Source organism: Strigops habroptila, chromosome 6, assembly GCF_004027225.2.
Source record: "Strigops habroptila isolate Jane chromosome 6, bStrHab1.2.pri, whole genome shotgun sequence".
Lineage (NCBI taxonomy): Eukaryota > Metazoa > Chordata > Aves > Psittaciformes > Psittacidae > Strigops > Strigops habroptila.
This window is the reverse complement of record NC_044282.2, coordinates 64,660,754-64,682,225: the sequence shown is the minus strand read 5'-3', so window position 1 is coordinate 64,682,225 and position 21,472 is coordinate 64,660,754.

Below are 21,472 nucleotides of genomic sequence, written 5' to 3'. Positions count from 1 at the left end.
GAGCCCATGCTGCGGCTGGCGGCTGCACAAGAGTTTTGGGGGAAAAGAGCTATAATTACTTTTCTGCAACAGTAATTATGTGTATTTCACACAGCTTAGCATATGTCATGTGGTACAATAGGTGCTGTGAAGAATACTCATTTATTAAGTAATTTATAGCATAATAATTAACAGCTAATCACTTGCAAGTTAAGATGCTCTGGGAACAGACCCAATTCACACTATGTGCTGCCTCCTTCCAGGAAATCTCGATATTTAGACAGTGCTCCTCACCACCACAAAGCCAGCTTCTCTGCTCCATCCCCACGGAGCCCGTGCTTGCACACACACATCTGCAGGTAATAACTGTGTATGTGGCAGCAGCTCAAATGAAGAAATCAAACTCTCATGTGATATCCACAGGGCGGGCAGGAGCCTGAGCTGCTGCCTCTGAAGATGTAAGAAATAAGAGAACAAGCTTTTAGACCAGGCTACAAGCAAAACGCCATCTTTTTACAATGGAGCAAGCTTCATTTCTCTGCTCTGCCTGGTTAATTTGAAGCTGACATAGATATATCTACACTTAATACATCCACCGCACCTCCATCACAGCATGTCAATGCCTAAATGGAAACTGCTTCAGCCTCCCCACGTTGTCACTGTCAGTCCTCAATCTTACATCACAGGATGGCTTAATTTAAAGCTTTAAGCCCAAAAGTTGCTCAGATGCAAAGCCACAGGCTCTCCAAGCCTGCCCTCCCCATGCTTGCTCTTTCTCTGCAATGCCCAGTTGCTGCCTTGCTGCCTGCCAGGTTGTGTGGCCAAACCTGCACCTTCTCCAACAGCCAGCTCTGATTGAAGTTGAGGGATTTGGGGTCATTCAAATGGCCATCTGTACATCTGGGATGGCCATCCTGCAGTCTAAGTGGGATGTCTAAGTGTTTGGACTTCAAACCAACATCTCTGGCTCTCAAATGGTTACCCTGGGGGAAGACCAGCGGGAAATCACTGCTCAGAAGCAGCCTGAGCTTTCCAGGAGATGGGGCTTTCCTGGCATTCCCAAGTAATATCTTAGCCATATTTACTGCATTTTTCCATCCTCGCTTGGATGGGCAAAAAAGACTTTCTCCAGGAGGGATTGTCCTCGGTTTGTGGTTATATTACAGCCTCACCTACCTAGTGCCATTCAAACCACAGCATAAAGCCACATTTCCACTTTTCTCTGCTGGCAGAAAAGTCCTAGAAGCATGTGCCAGTGCTTGCAGGGAACAAGGAGCTGTTTCCACCACAGAGCAGCACGCCAGCCCTTGCAAATAGGCAAGTTTTGGCTAAGGCACTGAGCAAAGGTCCTCATCCTTGGCTGGCATGTCCCTACGCTGCTCAGTCCCAGATGTAGGTGCCAGAACATCAGCCCCATGTGGTCTAGTCAGGTGTGCAAAGAAACCCCTTCCCACTCCCACCAGTTATGGCCTGGAGCAGGAAACTTTCAAACCCTTCACCATATATTTTCACTTAACTGTGGGTTGTCCTCAGTTGCCCCTGTACCTTACTCCCGTTCAGGCACTGCAGAACTTGCTAGCAGCTATATCTGATGTCAGTGAACTCCACTGCCCCATTTCACATGATTAAAAAATAATATTTCCTTTATGAGTTTAAAGTTTGCCTTTCAGATTGCTTTCAGGGAGCGTCCCCTCATTCCTGTACAATGAGGCAAGCCATTTAGGAGATATACCATTACCACAGCCTTTTATTTCTTTCCTCTTTAAACTAAGCTGCACCAATCCCTAAGCTTTTCATCCAGGGGCCCTTCCAAACTGTAGTCATTTTCATCACCCACCCAGTCCCATGACTACCTGCATTTTTGAACAGCAGCAATAAGCTGAAACCATTTCTCTTGGGCTTCAGCCTTTGGTTTCATTCCAGTCTTCTGCAATGCAAGGAGAAGCAACTTCCTATGAGCCTTTCCTGCCTGCAGAGAGCTTATTCCTGCCCACTTGTGGGGTTGTGGGCTCGCTAGAGCATCCGCATTCTCTTTACTGCAAGGGATTGCTCAGGATATCATATATGTACCTTGCATGTAAAGGTCACAACCAGGAGAGTTTCAGTCTGGTGGAGAGTGCCTCATACCACAGCGATGCTACAATACATAGCCATATGGCTGGCCAATTCACTAAAGCACAAAGCTTAATGCAAGGCCAGTTGTAATTTTCATCGGCTGTCTGGTTAGAACAAGCACAGTGATGCAAATTGCTCTGAGGAGATGGAGAAAAGAGAGTTGAGCAGAGTTTACCCACCTCTGAACATGGGTAATTTCATCCTGCCGAAGTCATCAATGGTGCTTAAAAGCATCTATAGGAAGAAGGAAGCTTTTTTCCCTCTGCCCTTTCCACTGCTGCTGCAAAACAAAGCAATTGCAGCAAAGGCTGAAACATCCTTCTGGTCTCTGATCTCATCCCCACTCCTATAAACATCTCTTTATCATCTGTCCATGAAAATCCCCTCTTTGCTCACTTACGGCCCATTACTGCTCTACCATCTAGTACATTAAATGAAGCCTTAGATGTGCCTGAGGTTCCTCCGCAGAACGCAGATGCAATGGATAAGGAGGGTGAGAGGAAGAAATCAGCAGGGGAAAAAAAGGAGGGGTGTCCTAAATCTGCTGGGGCCCATGAGGACATCTAAGCCTCTGGAGATCTCCGTTGGTGTGACTATAACTTCATGAGGTTATTGTCATGCCCCAGCCTCTACCAATGGGCAGACATTCACAAGCAGCAGTAGACTGGGTACAGAAGCCCAACAGGCTGCAAGCACCAGCATCTACATTCCTTTCCCAGCTTTCTCCTGGTTGTGGGAAAGGAAACCAAACTCCTTTCTAGCATCCGCATCTTCCCTAGCTTGATGATCCATGTCCAAGGACAGTGCTCTGCAGCCAGACAAGGTTTTCCCTGCTGCAAAACCCAGGGGAAAAAAATAATCAGATTAATTTGAAGCATTTGAGAAGAATGAGTTCAATCAGGGCTCAGCAAATGTCTCAAACAAAATAAATCAGCTGACATTCAAATACCATTCCTCCCCTGCAGCTCCTAGGATATCTCCCAGTCTCCAAGTAAATCATGGACCCTCTGAAACCTCTGCACACACCGCAGTCACCCAGTAATAATGCATGAAAGAACAGTTCCTGCCACAAAAAAAAAATCATATCTCATGGCCCATAAATCAAGAGTGTGTCATTTCACATGGCCAAGGGCTGTGAGCGAGCGGAGTGCTGCACAGTGAGGTGACGAATTCATTTTGGATGTCAGAAGCAGCAGAGCTTCCAGTCGATCTCAGGCTGCAGTGCCTGAATTCAGATTTACACATCTAGCAGATTTGTCTTGTTTTATTGTCTGTTAATTCATTCCACCACAGATGAGAGAGAAGGGCAGATGCCAATACCCTGACCTGCAGCAGAGGGAGGGAAGAAATTCAGCCCCTCTCTGTTTGACGTGGGAGAGCAGGAAAGGAGGGATGGGCTGCTCCTAAAGCCAGCTGATGTTCATGAGGCAAAGCAGGGCTCCTTCAGCCTTAGTGGAAAATAAAAAGCAACATTATTTGGGACTGAAAGAGCAGTTATTTGTAACAGAGGAACTGTAACACACAGTGCTTATGATGGTCTTGACATCTGGATCTAAGTCCTGCTGTGTTTCACCAAGGATCACACGTGCACCTTAGATGCTTCCAATAAAAATCTGACGTTTCTCCAAAGTGCAGCCATGAGGGGCAGGTGCTGTCACTTCACACCCGATAAGAAGAGAGGCAGCATGCCACCTCCACCTCCTGCTTTCGCACCAAGCACAGATGGACCTGCTGCTGCAGCAGGTTTGGCTGCAGCAAGCCCTGCCTGGGCACATCACAGCACTGGGCTTTTCTCTCTCCCCCTGGGACAGTGCATGAGCATTAGAGGGGTATTCTGTCTGGATGAAGGGCTGCAGGAATAGATGGCCCAATGCAAGCAATAGAAATAAAATGACATGCTGAAACCAGCTCCATGCAGCTGGGTCCTCCTGCAGCAGTTGGCTGTGCTGCAGTGGTGGTTGCAGGCTTTCCCTCAGTGGTTTACAGTGGGAATTTAAGTCATAGAATCACAGACTGGTTTGGGTTGGAAGGGACCTTAAAGTTCATCTGGGCCCAACCCCCTGCCGTGGGCAGGGACACCTTCCACTAGACCAGGTTGCTCCAAGCCCCATTCAACCTGGCCTTGCGCACTGTCGGGATGGGGCAGCCACAGCTTCTCTGGGCAATCTTAGTGCATGGGAATAGGCTGGAGTAAGTAGATTAAATGCTGGGGATTCTCCCCACAGCATTATTCTTTGCTCCCAGGGTTAAGAGCAAGTGTGCTGGGAAAAGCAGAGGCAGGCAGAGCTTTGGCCACTGTCCTCATTGCCCGAGAAACCACAGCCTCAGAGCCTGGAGGCTCCTTACTTGGGGTGATCTCCTGCTAGGAATCCAGCCCAAGCCTGGCTGAACAAGCATTTCCAAGACACCTGCTTCAGGAGCCGGACACAAGATCACTCAACTGTCCTCTTCTGGCTCTGCCATTCCCAGAAACAACCCCAAGACCCCAAAATCTCAGAGAAACCCTTTCGCCTCTCTGACAGAGCAAGCTGTAAAAGGGACCGCTTGTATTACATCAGGAAAGGTGTTGTCTGACTTTCTCACACAAGAGGGGATAAATGGTTTGCAGTTCTCCAGCCCCTTGCACATAAACACGCTCAGGAGTAGAGCATCCCTTTACATGAGGCAAGGATTACATCACATTTCTACAAACGAGGGAAAGCCAGCAAAGATGCAGCTGGCTGGACTCCTACCTGGGAACGGAAACTCTTCCTGTCTGCTCCCTCTGCTGCCTGTGCCACACATATCCAGCCTGAAACCCATCCACGATAAGTGACAGCTCAGCTGATGGTCTTTTTCAGGAATTACATCATCTCTTTCCCTCTCATAGCATGCAGACCAAGCAAGCCATTTCCATCCTTGCATCTCCTTCTTTTCTTGCCAGGCGCTGATGGGTTGTGCTTAACTATGTACTGGTTGGGTGCAGGCAGTGCATGCGCGGGGGGGAAGCACCGATCCCCTCCTCAGGCTTATTATCTCTGTAGTACATTGGAATATTACTGAGGATACACCTCCTAGCCATAACACTGGAGCAGGGATGAGCCATTAAAGGGGAGACAATTCCACATCACTGCCAGATGTCCCAGCTGTGCTCTGCAGTAGCATAACATCATGTGTGGAAGGTGATCTGCTTATTAATGATACAGCTACAACAGACAGGGCTGGGAATCAGCATAGCACAGAACAGATTTCTTAAGCACTTAAAACACTTCATGTCTGCAATATGATAGATATTTGTGGCAGAAGAAGAAACCCAAACCAAACGAGGGGGGTCTTTCACTCAATCTCTTCTGTGACTCTGCCATTTTAACATCAGTTAAAAGTAGTAAAGCAAATCACTCCATGAAGAACAGGAGTGATCCATCCCCTTCTTTTGTATGTGCCCATGCATGTAAAGACACAATATATCTGTATCTCAAGGTTTTGATGCCTTGACTGAAAGCTGCCAAGTAGTCATCCCACCCACCCTGGCAGTGGGGGATGCTGCAGGATGTCTCCCAGCTTTGTAGCTGGAGCACACTCCCAGATGTGGGTCTCCATTTTATGGCACCTCTGCTTTGCGGATTGCAGGGATTGCTCGTCTCTGAGCGGATATGGTTCTGGGGAGAAGTCCCTTGTCTTGGCAGGATGCACAGGGCAGGGCAAACTGTGCTCTCCCAGGGCCAAGCACAACACTCATCTCTAAGCCTGCCTTTTCTACCAAAGCCTGCCCCTGACCTCTGCGTTGTCTTCTTCAAAATCACAGAGGAATTCACAGTGCTAACTAGAACTGGAAACCCTGAGGGCTTGGGGCTTGCAGCAGCTCCTCTCTGCTGTAAGGCGCCTCACTGCCTCCTTCCAGAGCAGCACGCTCAAAAAAAGAGAAAGGAAAACCCCTAAAGACAGCAGAACATCAACTTTGCAGGCTTGAAGATGAGCACTTCTTCCAGACCACCATTTGATGTGCACAAGCATTCATAGCACAGTTGAATACTTTAATGTTTTTTTTTAATATATAAGCAGTCCTTTGAGTTTGAAGCACCGTGATGTGCAGAAGCAGCAATGCAACATAGCTGCCATGAGCTCTTGAAAACACCAGCTGCATTTCCAATGTGTGTCACCCCTTTCTTCAGTACACTGTGAAAGAGAATAGCTAAACATCCAGCTTCTACTGCTTTCCAGAAGCCACACAACGGAAAAAAATCAATCTTGAGGAAACCCCTTAAAATGGGATGAAACACACTGTGGCTATAGAAAGGAGTGGGATGCACTGGTTTCACAGTGGGCCAGGGGATGGTGGCTCAGAAGGTTTATGGAAGGTAAGTTGGTACCTTTAACTTGCTCCTGGATGGCACCACAGGCTTGGGGAGATACCACAGCTTTTGCTAACCCAAAGAGTATTACAGGGGCCAGCTTCCCATGCAGGAGAACAGCATGGAGCTCACCTTGCTCCTGGAAAAGCTGGAAAGTCAGCAGAAGCATCAATCTGCTTGTTAGTTTCTTAGATTTGGGATCCAAACCTTATTGGGGGAGAGTAGAGTTTTCAACCTGAAAAGCCCCCAAGCCCCCTGCATGGAGCCAAGGAGCAAAAAGGGGAGGTGGTGGCCAGCCAAATCCAAGGTCAAGACAAGGGCAGTATTATTTTAGCCTCTAGTGCTTTTCTTTGACCTCGAAGGGAAAACAAGCACACTCTGCACAAACCCATTAATGGTTTCCTTCTCTTTACAACGGAAATTTGCACACATTTACCTGCCTCCTAGGGAGCTGTTTGCATTTTAATGCTTTGCTATTTGTAATATGAAAACAGTCAGAGCTGATTGCTCCACGTATGTCACAGGAAGCAACGAACAAAATGTCTTGGGGAGACCTATTTTTGTCTAACCTTATTGGAACCCAAACCTGGATGGCACTAAAGAGCACTGAAGTGCTGCTGTTGGGGGAGTGTGCGCAGGGAGTATTCATTCTGCTTTGCATATCTCTGCAGGCAGGAGGACCCCATCAGCATCAACTACTTTGGACAAGCCTGTTATTGGAGAGCAGCACAGTCACCCTAACCCGACAGACACTGCAGCAGCCAGCCAAGCGCCAGGGATGCTCAGTTCTTTATCATCTCAGTGCAAGTAGCACATTCTCACTCAGTTTTTGACAACATTGGCATTTATGATGGCCTCTCCTCTTGGAATATCCCCCTCCATGCTGCACATATTGCTTCTCCTATGATTCAACAGCTGAGATACAGGCCTTGCTTTTTAGCGGGAAGGATGGAAAAGCATTACTCTAAGGAAATCACTGGTGTCCCTTTTTCCCTCTTCACCAGTATCCTTACCCCCTTCCTGCAGAGAAACAGAGCAGGGCCCTTTCAAAGCTCACCCTGGAGAGTAAACACTGAGGCTGGTCACACTTATGTGCAAGCTGCTTTGGGCAGCCCACACCTCCATAGCACATCTTGGCCAAAACTGGTTAACAAGTGCAAAGAGATTATCCACGAGCTGCACTGACTGGTCCTGTTTCACCCGGGGACACCCAGCTCCAGATGTGCCTCACATCTGGCAGTCCCTGCCCAGGCCAGCATACAGGGGCATAGCTCTGCAGCAGCAGCCCTTGTTGGGTTTTGTGGCAGACAGTGCCCTCCAGTGGGACATTTGCCACCACACCATCCACACATCTTCCCATAGGGAGAAAAAAAACCCAACGTAATTCCAATTTTAAAAGCCCTAAATTAAGCAAATAAAGAAGTTACAGCCTTCAGCTGCAGGACAAGCTGCGGGCACAACTGTCCCTTACTGCCCGAAAAGAGGATTTACTTGGCAGTGGTGCTTTTTGCTAGCATCTCAGCAACCAGCATCCATGCAAGCACCAAAAATGCTGTCCCCATCATTCAGTGACAGGGGATCGATGTGCCATAACCTCGGCAGGAGTCTCCCCAGAACTCTAAATCAAGCTCTGCCATGCTAGAAGCACCACCACCCCCCCCCCTCCCCAGATCCTTTGGTCTTATCAGGGCTTCCCATAGAGCTCTGCCTTAGGGGCAGGGGAAAGCAGGCAGCATTGAGCACAGATGCAGAATAATTTTTAATCTCTTAAATTAAACACCGAAATATCTTATTTGCCTTTTTTTTTTTCTTAAAAAAGTGTTTAATTTCCATGTGCTTACAGCTCTGCACCACTCTCACACAGGGTAAGTGCAGCAGTGTGGAACAAGCACTTTGTTTCCCAAGCTAAGTGAGTATTAAAAATTAAACTACAAGACAAGAAAGACTGTGGTGGGATATTTATGGTCCATAAAACACACCAGAAGGGTTCACACAGCCAGTGGCTTGTGTCAGCTGGGGAAGGCAGAAGTGACCACACAGGTCACCAGGGCCATAGGGAGGCTTGGGGGAGCCCCAGGACCCCCTCAGAGCTGGGGAGACTGCTCCACGAAGACCCGGTACTCCTGGCCAGGGTGGACCCGGGCAGCCCACAGCCACTCGGGCGGCCTGGCCCGCAGCTTCAGCTGGAAGGGATCAAGGCTCAGGCACTGCCCCAGGTCATGCAGCTCCATCACCGGCTCCTCTGCAGCCCTCGCTGGTGGTTCCTCAGGGCTCAGGCTCCTCCTGGGGTGCCGTCCCCGCATGGTTGCCCTGCACAGGACTCCAGCAGCCACCAGCATTGACAGGGCAGCCATGATGGCTGCACCCACCAGGATGTCAGCATGGTGGAGGAAGAAACCAATCCCTGCAAGACAAGGACCATGGCCTCATCCTGCTTGCCCCAAGTGGCCCCTACTATGCTCACAAAGCCCCCCACGTTGTGACCACAGTGCTCAAGTGCTGTGGGTGCTCCTCCAGGGAGGTCAACATCTCCCCAGCTGCCCTGAATAAACCCTCATGACTGCTTCTGGGGCAGAGCATCTCTCCCAAACCTCCATCCCAAAGAAATATTTAGACCAAGAGCCAGCCTGCAGGAACAGCGCAGGGCTGGTGCTACACTAGGACAGCCCTGGGGTAGCATCTGACAGATCAAAGCCATTGCCAAACCCATGTGCAGCTGCATTGAAGTTAAAAGATCTACTACCATTCCCATCCAGACCTGAAGGGACCCTCTCCTTGACCCAAGCAAAAAATATGCATTTATCATATTATTCCTATCTTAATATAACGATATCGAGCTGATGTGGATAGGCTTAGACTACATAACTGGTTAATGAATTTGGAGCTGGGATAATTGATGAGAAACGCAATTTGGCTGCAAACTCAAATTCAGGTTTAGGCCGCTTTCAATGCTGCAGGGATGAGAAGCAGTTTTGGTAAAATAGCATCAGTGTTTTGGGTACATATTGCAGAGTATCGCTGTTTTTCAAGGCTAGGAGACCCTATTAATCCAATCTTGCGGAGTAGCCAGCTTTGATTACAGTCAAGCACCACCTGCCATCTGCTTAGCCTTGTGTCAAATACATCAGGGGAGCACTGGGGTAAACACCAGAACAGCAATGTCTTTCTCACCAAGATCTACACAGTGTGACAGGAGACCACAGGGCACTCTGAGGAGTGACCAAGTTTGCTGATCAGTCAAACAGCAAAGGTAACTCATATCACCCTTGTCCACATTCTGTTTATAGCAGCAAGCTCTGAACAACCAATGTCAGAAGATGCAGAAGGTCTTGGGGAATAAAGGCTCACATGCACCAAGTTGTAACCCTGATGCAGAGAAAGTAGCAGACTGGGGAAAGGGAGGCTATGCCTTATGGAGAGATTAGACTTGGAAGTGCCAACAAAGCCAATGGACAGAGTACAGCAGCAAACACCATGGACTGTTACCAGTATTTTAAACATCTGTTAAATACTCCAGGCTAAGCTCCAGGTACAGGTGCTGGCTGTCATATCGACTCACTGCACCCGGGGAGCATGATCTGTACCAAGAGTTTCCATCTACAGCCTCCCTCAAGCAGGAAGGGGAATCACGGAAGGGTTGAGGTGGGACAGTTGTTTAGTATCTCTGAGGATGGAGACTCCACAACCTCACCAGGCAACCTGGGCCAGTGCTCAGTCACCTTCACAGTAAAAACAACAGAAAGTGTTTCCTGATGCCCAGGAAAAACCTCTCATGTTTCACTTTGTTCCCACTGCCTCTGGTCCTGTCACTAGGCACTACTGAGAAGAGCGTGGCTCTGTCTTCTTTGCACCATCCCTTGAAGTATCTATATACATCAGTAAGATCCCTCCAGACTTCTCTTCTCCAAGCTAAACAGTCCCAGCTCTCTCTGCCTTTCCTCACAGGAGAGATGCTCTAGTCCCTCATCCTTGTGGCTGCTCACTGGATTCTCTCCGTGCAGTATGCCCATGTCTTTCTTGTACTGAGGAGCCTGAAAGTAGCAGCACTCCCTAAAACTTTCAGGCACCACTCAGGAAAGCCTTCAGGAGCACAGACGTTGCACTGAATTACACCCAATGAGCGGCAATTCTTTAACCGGACACAGTTAAGTGGTGCAGGTCACTCCTTGGAGGCTCATCTAGGCTAACCTCTGAAAGCCGATGCCTTTGGAGTCTAGGAAAAGCCATTTCTCGTTTGAGTACAAGGCTCTCCTTCTAACTTGGATACCTATACTGCCTAAACTTCACCTTTCTTCCCTCCCCTTAGTTTCTGAAAGGATCACATTTGCCTCCAAGTCTGCTCATACCTGAACACAACTCCCAAGAAGAGCTCCTAATGCTGAAGGAGGAGGCATAAGGGGACAAACAGCTAGGAGGTGCCTTGCAAAGATATTATATATCCTTCCCACACCAGAAATGAACATCTAAAGCCACCACTCCAGTAGCAATGCCATTTTTAAGCATCACATGCAATGCATATTAGCAGAGGCACAGCTCTAGGACCCCAGTCACAGAGAGCCCCTTATCCTGATGTGCTCACTCCAGGTTGCATGTGGCAAGAGTGATCCTGCACAGATTACTCACACACACACGACAAGCACCCAGCTGCAAGAGAAAGCAGAGCTGGTACTTTGTCCTCTACCTGATCGTGGAGCAGGGATGCAGAGGGTGCCAGACTTGGTGGGGGAATGATCTTCATAGTCCTTCTTGCAGCGGCAGAGGTACGTGCCCACACCATTGAAGCACTCTGCCTCCTCCCCGCAGAGTCCAACCCCAGCACTGCACTCATTCACATCTGTAACAGGGGAATACATGCTGTAAGTCGAGTCAGGCTTGGCATAAAAGGGTTTATCCCAGAGACAAGTGAAACACGCACCTTCAACAAACAGAGAAACAAGCTGCAGCTTCTCCGCTCCTACCGAGGAGCCAAGCAGCTCCTCCAGCTGGGAGTGCAGGAGCAGAGACACGTTCCTCTCCTCCGGCTTCAGATGCAGCCAAAAGGTGAGCAGCAGGTTGGCATTGCTCGTCCTGCAGGCAGGAGGAAAGCATCACCACCAGTCCCGGCTCTGAAAGTCCGTTTAGACCTTCCACACACTGGCGCTGCAGGCTCTTGCAAAGATTATTTGTGACAAGAGCCAGCTTTGCACTTGAACCAAGGGATAAAGGAAAGCCTGGTAATGGTCCTCACTTAGAGCTAGGCTGAAGTGACTAGCTGTTTGCATAAAGCAATTTGTAGTGGCAATCTGCAGCCCCAGGTCAGCCTCAACAAAGTGTGTCAGGGGCCTTGCTGACAGCTCCCAGCTTTCTCCAACAGACACCAGGCAGGTGTGAGGATCCTCATTTTCTTCAGGGTTTAAATCCATCTCAGACCTATAAGGGCCTATAGACCTAAGGCCCTATAAGGGCACTAGCCAGCACTAAACATCAATTTTTAGCATCTTTCCTCTAGAAAATAGACTTTTTTTCTGCTTTCAGGACAAGTTACAGCTTACAGGAGAGGAGCAAGGCTGGGGAAGGAGAATCAGGAGCCAAGCCACTGCTACCCAAGAAATATTACAGATTATAGCAGAGTCACCTGCCAAGCCAGCAGCACAGCAGTAACCCTACCTTTTGATTTCCTTTAACTTTATTTCATTGACTCTGTTGGCAGAAAGTTTCAGGTTCTCCTGGATCTGCAAAGGAACAGAGCGACCAGTGCTGATTTGATGTTTGATGGGCAGGAGTATGGCAGCAAAGTTTCTTTTCTCAGTCTACCTCCCTACCTTGCTCTTCCCCTTTGCAAACCACATGGGATACATTAGATGTCCCATAACCCACTGCTCTGAGCCTTTTCTCTAGAATACTGTTCCCATCTGCTTAGCTTCAGCTCAACCTCCACAACACAGAAGGTCATTTGGGAAAAGGAAGGGCAGTAGTAGCCCCAGGTAAGTGGGTGCTAAACCTCTTTCAGGCTTTGGCTACAAGCTGCCCCACTTCCAGAGGCAAGTTCCAGCCCTCCATTGGTTATATCCCTGTCTCTGCAGTGCTTCTCTGCTGCCTTGCAACAGCACAGCACTATGAAGGGCTGCTGCAGCTAAACACCAGCCACTGCGCCCAGGCAACCTGCCAGGGTATCAGCACTGGCCTCAGATGATGACCAGCACAAGCAACTCAGATGCTGGTTCATCATGTGGCTTTGACAGAAAATCCCCGGGATGAAGGGCACAACACGGTCTCTTCTAGTTGAGCATTTGGGACATCACATTTGTTTTTCTCCCCTTCCTCACACCCAGACTTACATGGTTCTTCATAGATTCAAGAAGACCCTTCTGGAGCTTGCTTCCGCCATGAGGAATCCAGTCCTTGGGTTTGATTTCAATAGTTACTTCAAACAGCACATCTACCAGAAGACACAAGATCCTAGTATGTTTAAGTGCACATAACACAAACAGGCTCCTTGAATGAGTTAGTCCTTTAAACACAAGCAGAACAGCTCCACAAGGACATGCTTGTGTAAGTCAGTGCCACGTGGGTATTTCCAGAGGCTGTGCATCAGGAAGAACAAGTTGTTGAGTAACAGGTGAAAAGAAGCCTTAGGTAATGCTGAATTCTAGAATTGACCTTTCAGCAAAAAGTATTTAAAGCATTAATGTGTATCTGATCACATTCACATTTCTTTAGCTACTATCTTTCCCAAAGTTATCAATTTTTGATGGAGTCTAAAATCCCATTTCTCTCACTCGTGTCTGGGATCAGCTTAAACTGCTGGCTGAATCCAGGCTGGCACAGATTTGCCGGAGTCTGCTCTTTAAAGCCTATTTATTCAGCAATATTTCTCCTGTTCAAACCTCAGGCTTCTTCTGTATTGACTCTTTTTTGCAAGCTGTTTCTGTGGCTTGCTCTGCCAAATAAGCCCAGTATTACGCTGCTCAGTTGCTAAAGTTCACATAAAGGGGTTTTGCTTCTCTCCCTGGCCTGAGGAGCAGAACTCCTGCAGGTTTCTGATCCCGGTAGCTGTGAGACACCTATTGGAGTGTATTGAAGGAATTAAGGCTCATTCACATTAGAAAAATATTCTTTAAACAGCCAACGAATAAAGCTTGAACTCAAACAAGTCAACATTTATGTCGGGTTTAGCATGTGAGCTGCGGTTTCTCCAGGGTATGTTCAGAGTGGCCAAAGCACAACTGTGGGATTGCAGTGATATCTTACAATCTTCAAAGACTCAGAAGAATCCTGCACTGGGTCCTAAACTTAACAAGAAGTGATGTCCACACACCACACCAATCAGCACACTGAACCTAGGGCAGGGTTTTAAGACATGCTTTACTCTTTACATCACTCACCTCCAGGATGGTGCTGGGATTGCAGTGTTGTGCTGTTCTCTAGAGATGCCAGGGCAGAAACCAGATCTGTCAGAGCAAGGAAAAGAATCAGGCCACTAACTTCAGCATACTGGTAAGGGGGGGAAAAAGTACATAAGGTATGTGTCACCTTGTTGCAAGAAGAGTGCCATGTGGCAGCTTGTTCCTATATTCCTTATGCTGAGATTAAATATCAAGTTCTAAATACAATATACTCTACAGTGGGAAGTGCCCTGTAGAAGAAGTTACTCCAATAAACCTCATTTTCATTCCTGGAAGTAGATGAAATGTTACCCCTGTGAAGCCACCAACAGAGCTGCCTTGGACACTGATGAAGCAAAGCAGCTTGTGTATTAGACGCCAGCAGCTTCAAAAGAACTAAAAAATTCTTCCCCACATCCACAACAGCAGTTTGGAGGTGAGGAAAAAGCAATTGAGAACCTATTCTACCTTCAGGCAGAAATTAGTATGTATGGGTGGCTAAATATTTCTGTGACAGATGTCTACCATCAACTCCTAAAATATCTTAGGACACAAAAGCCTTTTTTCCCCCCCATTTCCTCCCTCTAATTTCTGGAGCTGAAGCTCAGATCATGGGTAGGAGCACTGCGCCAGGCTACAGCCATAGGAATCAATGCAAGCCAGAGCTGTTTAAAAGCAAGATGAGCAGCCACAGTCTGCTTTGGGTATAAAGCTACAGCTGAGAGGCTGGCTCCTTCATGGATAATTCAAAGCACTTGGATTAGAAACTAGTCTGTCCCTGTTAAGAGGGGCATCATCCCATAGATGCCCATGTTACAATAAATAATCCTATGTCTTCTCAAATACCACCTTCCTTGGTTACAGAAGGAGTCAAAGTGATACCACATGGACCAGCTGAAGGCAACAGCCACATTAAGAGAGTGCTACATCACTGGAGAGAGATGCTGCACAGTGTCAGGCTTCACTTTAGCCCCAGGTAACCCAAAAAACACCTTACCAAAGAACTCTTCCATCCTTTCTCCCAGAGACACCGTATCTCCTGCATTCACACTAGGAGAGGGGTAGAGAGGAGGTTTTGTACTTGTGTTTAGCAGTGACTCTTCCAGCACTGGTGTCTGGGTGAGATCTGCAGCAGCAGCCACTCCTTCTGACAGGCTGCTGCTGCTGGCCTGGTCCAGGCTAGATGATTTGTCAGGGAGACCTGCATTGCTGCTGAGCGCCTCTGAGGGAGGGATACCTGCTGTGGTGACCAGAGCAGACACCATCTCTACATCCCCCTTCACAATCTCTAAGACAGATGGCTCAGCTTTATGCCCAGCATCTTGCCCAGATGGAGCTTGCTCCACCAACATGTCAACTTCAGTTTCTCTGCCCTCGGTGCCACTATCCTCAAGGCTCCTTTGCAGCTTGGTTTCATCCCCCAGCTGATCGTACTCACTGAGGTTAGCACCATACTGAGCATCTTCTATAAGATCAGGAGTGTGCTGGGTCTCTTCATCAGGGCTCACAAGCTCAGGCTGGATCCTGTCACCAGCAGGTACAGCTGATGGGCTTGCAGAGGCTCTCAGCATGGGCAATAAACCTTTTGTTACCGCTGTCTTCCAGCTCTCTTTCTTAGAGGTCTCCTGAATGGGCTGTTGGGGAGCTACAGTATCATTTGAAGAGCCCACAGAGTCTCTGAATACATAATACTGTCCTTTAAAAGATCTGTATTCATGGCTTAGGGAACCACTCCCTGACAGAAACAACACATGGACTGCAGTAGCTTGTGTAGCAAAGATCAGGGTGCCTCGGTTTTGACAGGCATACACCACTTTGGTTTCCACACTTGATGAGATCCCCTGGAAAATGATCTTGTCCTGGTTCTTGCCGCAGCCATCACTCCCATGGAACCCCTGGACATAGATGACAATGTGCTTCTGGGGGCCTGCCCGGATGGTCCAGTTGCACCAGATGTTAGTTTTAATGTCAGCATGCAGCGGCAGGTAAAACATCCCAGACCCATTCTGAAAGACATGGTGGCAGCTCCTGATGGGGAAGTACTCCATTGTCCAGGGAGGTCCAAGCTCTGGCACATGGGAAACAGAAGAGAAACATGGTCAGCAGTTACTGTATGCACCAGGACATGGCTATCACACTTACAGAGGTGCTGCAAGTTACTGCAGAAAAGGCCCCGCTTCAGACCCTTTCCTGGTGCAAGATTTCTATAGTTGCAGCCCCTGCAGCCACATCTCAGCTCTACAATCGGAGCTGAACCTGGGTCCCAGCTGCTCTGCAAGGGTCTGGCCCCTCACAGCCCATCCAGCCTCCAGCAGCCAGAATTATGCGGCTTTGCTTCCAACAGAGGTTTGGCCAAAAAGACCACTTGTTGGAAATCTTCCTATATTGGGTTTGCATGTCAAGGAAGGAGTGGCAGGGACAACATGTTTTAAGATTTGGTTTTATTTCTCATCGCTCTGATTTGCATGGTAATAAATTAAACCGATTTCTCCAAGTCAAGTCCGTTCTGCCCATGACAGCGGGCAGACAGCAGGTAATGATTGCCAGACTGGGACTGCACAGCCTCATCCTTGCCCCCACCAAGTTATCCTGCCCTCCGAAGGTGGCTTATGCCAAGATACAAAGTACTGTGAGACCTACCAGTATGTTTCTGTTCCTGTTCTCCTGGAATCCAAGTGTTTCTAGATACATCAGAGGGCTCCTGAGAGTTTTGGCCTCTTGAAAGTGTTTCTCCCCATGGTGCCACAGGAGGAGCAGGGTGTGCAGGAGTGGTGCTGGAGGAGACATTTCTCCCCTCTTCTGCAAGCACTTGAAGAGCTTCTGTGGTTTTCTGCATTTTAAATTCCCCAAGGATGGAGGCAGAAGCCAGTTTGTCATTACCAGCCATGCCCTGATGGCGCACAGGCACCACATTCTTCTCCCTCCTGACCTCCCAGGTGCCAGGCAGGGAAGCTGATGCCACCTCAGAGCCACCGCTCATATGGTCCTCCGGCTGAGGAAGCCCCACATCAGGCCTTGGGACAGCAATGGAGGCTGGGGAGGGCCCCCTGTTCATCAAGGCCGTAGAAGCTGCAGTTTCTCCTCGCTGGTCACCCGCCTGCCCCAGCACCAGCTTTGGCATCCCAGGGCCAAGGTGTCTGGTGGACTCATCTGTGCCCACTTCAGAGGCTACTGGTGGATGGTGAGGTGGTGAAGGGGACAGCATCTCCTGTCCTCCTGGGCTAGCCAGTGAGATGCCTGCCCTTCGCCTGAGACTGACAGAGTCTGAATGCAAAGCAGATGGTGGAGAGAAGAGCACCTTGGACACAGGTTCTGGAGGAAAAGGAACTTCAGGGATTAAATCAGTAGAGCTGAAGTCTGCAACAACTGGTGCTGTGCAGGAGACAACCAGCACAGAGGTTGCTTCTGTCCCTAGAGTGGACATGGCTGTGGGAGGATGCTCCAGCCCCATTGGCAAAGAGGGTACAACCAGCCCTGGCTGTGCAGCTCTGTCACTTTGGTGGTGGCAGCTTTGTACATGAAAGGAAGACACATGAGCTTTCTCAGCAGTGGGACCAATGTGTGCTTGGGCATTTTGGGGAAGGCTGCCAGGGTCTGACTGCAGGCCATGACTGCTCTGGCCAGGCAAATGAGGATGCTCTTGCAGGATGTCCCATGGTGCTGTGGGATGCGGTGCTCTTTTTCCCCCGACAATTCCCCTAGAACTTTCCAGGGGAGAAATATCCACAAGTTTTGTATGCTGGAGGCCAGTTGTTCCCAGCACAGGTTGAGTCATGGACAAATCCCTAAAGCCGCTTTGACGTCTTTGGCTTCTCTCAGGTAGCAGATGTGAGTGGTCCCTGTTTACCACTTCATATGGGCTACTCAGACTGGGCATCAGCCCCCTTGCAAGGCCATCAGCATCACTGCTCACAGTGCCATCAGTTGGGTCGCTCAACTGGGGATGGCTTTCAACCTCCTCTAAGCTGACCGCACTGGCCCCTTGGCACATGGTGGTATCTGTGCTCTCTTTGCTTTCTCTTCTGCCAGGGGACAAAGACTGTGAGAGGGCAGCCAAGTCTGGGTAACTTGTGCGTGTTGCTTTAATAGTAAACTGTAGGTTTCCCAGATCTTTTGGCCCCATGGTAGGGTGCAGGACAGACTGGCTGTTCTCCAGACCCACACCTGATGGCTGCAAAAAAGGCTCCACTACCTGCAAGGCACCAAGCAAAGGAGTTTCCAAATGTAAACTTGAAGGGCTGTGCATGTAACCAAAACCCATGGCGATGTCCCCACTCACAGAGAGACTCTGCCCCCAGGTATCCTGGGCTACAGTGGGGACTATACCCTCAGGTGTTCCTCTGCCTTGAGCTTCCTTGCAGCATCTTGGACTTCCCAGCAGCTCAGACCTCAGTACAGAAGGAGCTTTTGTTTCCAGGAGTGGTATACTTGCACATTGACATGGGACAAGCTCAGCAGGACTTCCCACAGCTGTAGCATCCAGCATGATCCCTCCTCCTTGAATCAATTCGCTGCTTAGCGCTGTGGTCTTGTCAAGGCTCATGGTGCTATGTGTGGTTCCAAAGCCCAGCACATCTCTAAGATTTTCAGCCCAGCCAGACTGAAAAACATTATCTTCCTTTGGAAGCTTTGGAGCAGGAGATTCAGAAATCACATCATCTTTGGAGGAAGATTCACCTTCCTGGTCTTGGAAGATGTAGTACTTCCCTTTAAATTGCACATCTCTGCAGTTCGGCAAGTACCTTTTCAGCAACACAACGTGGACAGCTTCGGCAAAGGTGGCAAAAGCATGTGTCTCCTTTTTCCAGCAAGCATAAACCACACTGTTTTCCACCAGTGAAGAAACGCCTTCAAATAGGATTTTGTCCTCATTTCTGTTGCAACCCTCCTTAGAGACAAAGCCCTGAATATAAATTATTATATGCCTCCTGGTGCCTGCCCAGATTGTCCAGTTGCACCAAAAGTTTATGGGGGAATCACCACGGTACGCTGGAGGAGAAAACTCCCCATACTTGCCCTTGAGGACTCTGTGGCAGCTCCTTATAGGCACATATGCCAATATCCAAGGAGACTCTGACTCTGGAAGAAAAGAAGCAACAACTTCAAGTTTTCCTCCATCTCCACTTGCCAGAATTACTAGTCCTTATTTCCAAAATGTATTTTCAAGGTCCCTCATCTCCCCAGTTTGCTACCTCCTGCTTCCATTTGGAAAACATGGAAATGCATCAGCAGAACACCACACAAGAAATCCCATGTCAGGTCCTGGAGTTGAGAGGGGGAGGTCACCTGGGCACGCACCAACACATCAGCCTGTGGTGCACCCAAAACTGCCATCCCTTCCAGCCTGAGGGACTATTTCCATCCATGCTTGCTAGCAACTTACCCCAAACCTCCTCCCCATCACTGCTCACCCCACCTGAATGTGCTGCTCCAGCATACTCAGAAGGCTGGGTGCAGCTGGAGAAGCCCTAGCCACCTCTTGCCCCACAGGGAACCAGGCTGTTCCCCCACTGCTACCACCTTAGAGCAGGGCACACTCATGCTTTAAGTGCCCCCCCGACATGGCCAAGCAGGAGCACAGAGGTCCCAGCACAGCCATGCAGTTGGTGCTGCTTGCAAGTAGGCAGGTTTCCATCTCCAAGGTCGGATTATTTAGGAATCAAAGCTAAAGGCTTATGGAGTTGCCATGTCTGAATGAGTGTGCTGTTACCTTTGGTTTTGGCACGCAGACACTTTTTGTTGTTTATACACTGCTGAGATGGGAGGTAGAGCTCTCCTGACAGAGCTTTAAACCCCTTTGCTTAAAGGGTTCAGCCAAGCAAGAAGCCCTCAGAGCCTCAGAAGGATGAGCAACATTAACATCTCACCATAGCTAATTCAGCCCTTAAATTGGGAAACACCTTCCCTTGGACAGGAAGCGATATGGTATATTCCAAAAACACTATCTCAAAGCTAGAAGAGCCACAAGCCAGCGATAGGTTTACCCTACAGGAGCACAATTAAAGTTTGGGCTGAACTTTTGCTCTGTGTTTTAATTGCTGCCTAACAGTGATTTACTGCAGCACATTGCTCCTGCCTCTAGGATCCTGCTCTACAGTAGGGCTTTGGCAGCCACAAGATAGCAGCACATGTTATCTCCCACACTAACACTGATTTTCCCCTCCCTCAGCACTCAGTACCTGCCACATCTCCTTCCTTACCATTCCACCCCAGGGCCACATTTTTGCTCCCAGCTTTCCATACCATGGCTTGAGGTACCTAACGAATTTTGGGGAGGATTTAGTCAGGCTAAAAAAAGCTGGTCTGAGAATTACCTTACCTGGTTTAACCTTCTGATATTTCCGAGGGGATCCACATGCCTATGAAGAGAAGAGTTATAGCAAGCCTGAGTAGCACTGCCCATGCTTGTAATGCTGCTCAGAGAGATCCCAACCTAAGCCCAATGTGAAGGGAGAATAAAATCCACCATGTTCTGGTAGCTTGGAGTTTTGCCTTTGGACCAAGCCCCTAGGCCACCCCATTTTTTCTATGTGATAATAAATATTCCCACCTCCAAAAGCATTACCTGATTTATGCTGTTAGACCACAACCAGTACAAAAACACCCCCAAAACACAGCAAGCAAAGCCCAGCTGTGCTTTAATCTGTAGGAGCCATGCAGAGGAGAGAAGGATTTGTAAGCAGGCAGGATGCCATACCCAGGAAGGGAGTTTTCCACAGGGAACTGGGCTCCTGCTTCCCATCACTCACCCCTCGGACAGCACCAGCAGCACCACGGCGGGACCTCAGCATTGCCCCAGGAGGCTGCCTGCCAGCAGCCAGTCCCCAGGCCCAGGACACCAGGAGCAGGGACAAAAGCACCAGGGAAGGTAAAGGCTTCATGGCAGAGGTTTACCAGAGGCACAACATCAAAACGTGACCAAAAAAGAAAAGGAAAACCTCTCCCTCCCTGAAATAATCCCCCAGGCAAAGCAAATGTGGGATCATCAGCTTCCCCAGACCCTCTTCAAAACACATCCCTGCAGTGAAAGAGCTAGCCTGGGAGCCCACTCACTCATATACTGCCCTGCTACCCCTGTGATAGCAATTAGCTAATCAATGAAATGAGGCCAGCTATCACTTGTTGGGGATAGACCTGCCTTGGTCAGTATTCCTCCCTTGCTGGGTGCTTTGGTGGGAAGGCATTAGCTGTTTATAATGCATAATGCTATAAACTGAAGTTAAGGCAATGCTGATACCCTGATCTGACCCAGAAGCAGAGCGCAAGCTGCTTGTTCTCTTTAAAAAAAAAAAAAAAGAAAATATTCAATTACTGGAGGGAAAAATAACCCAACCGCAATGTAAAAGTTAATGTTTTCATCACAACATTTTAAGCGGCTTCTGCTGAAGGCTGAGATTTCCCCTGGGGCTGCACCATCCTGACACAGGACTGAGTGAAACAGGTGAAACTGCTCTGAAACACAGGCAGCTCCTCTCCTCGTCTATACTTAGTGAAGTGTGGAAAGCAAATAGCCCAGGTGATGATGTATAAATTATTAGATGCTTAAAATTCTTTCAGCTGTAATTGTCTAACTTGTCATTAGGGGCCGCGCACATAAGGCAATTAGGCAGGTTGACATGCGGCTTTGACAATATTCCTTTTAAAATGTCAATCATCATTTAGCAAAATAAAAACCAAAATCCT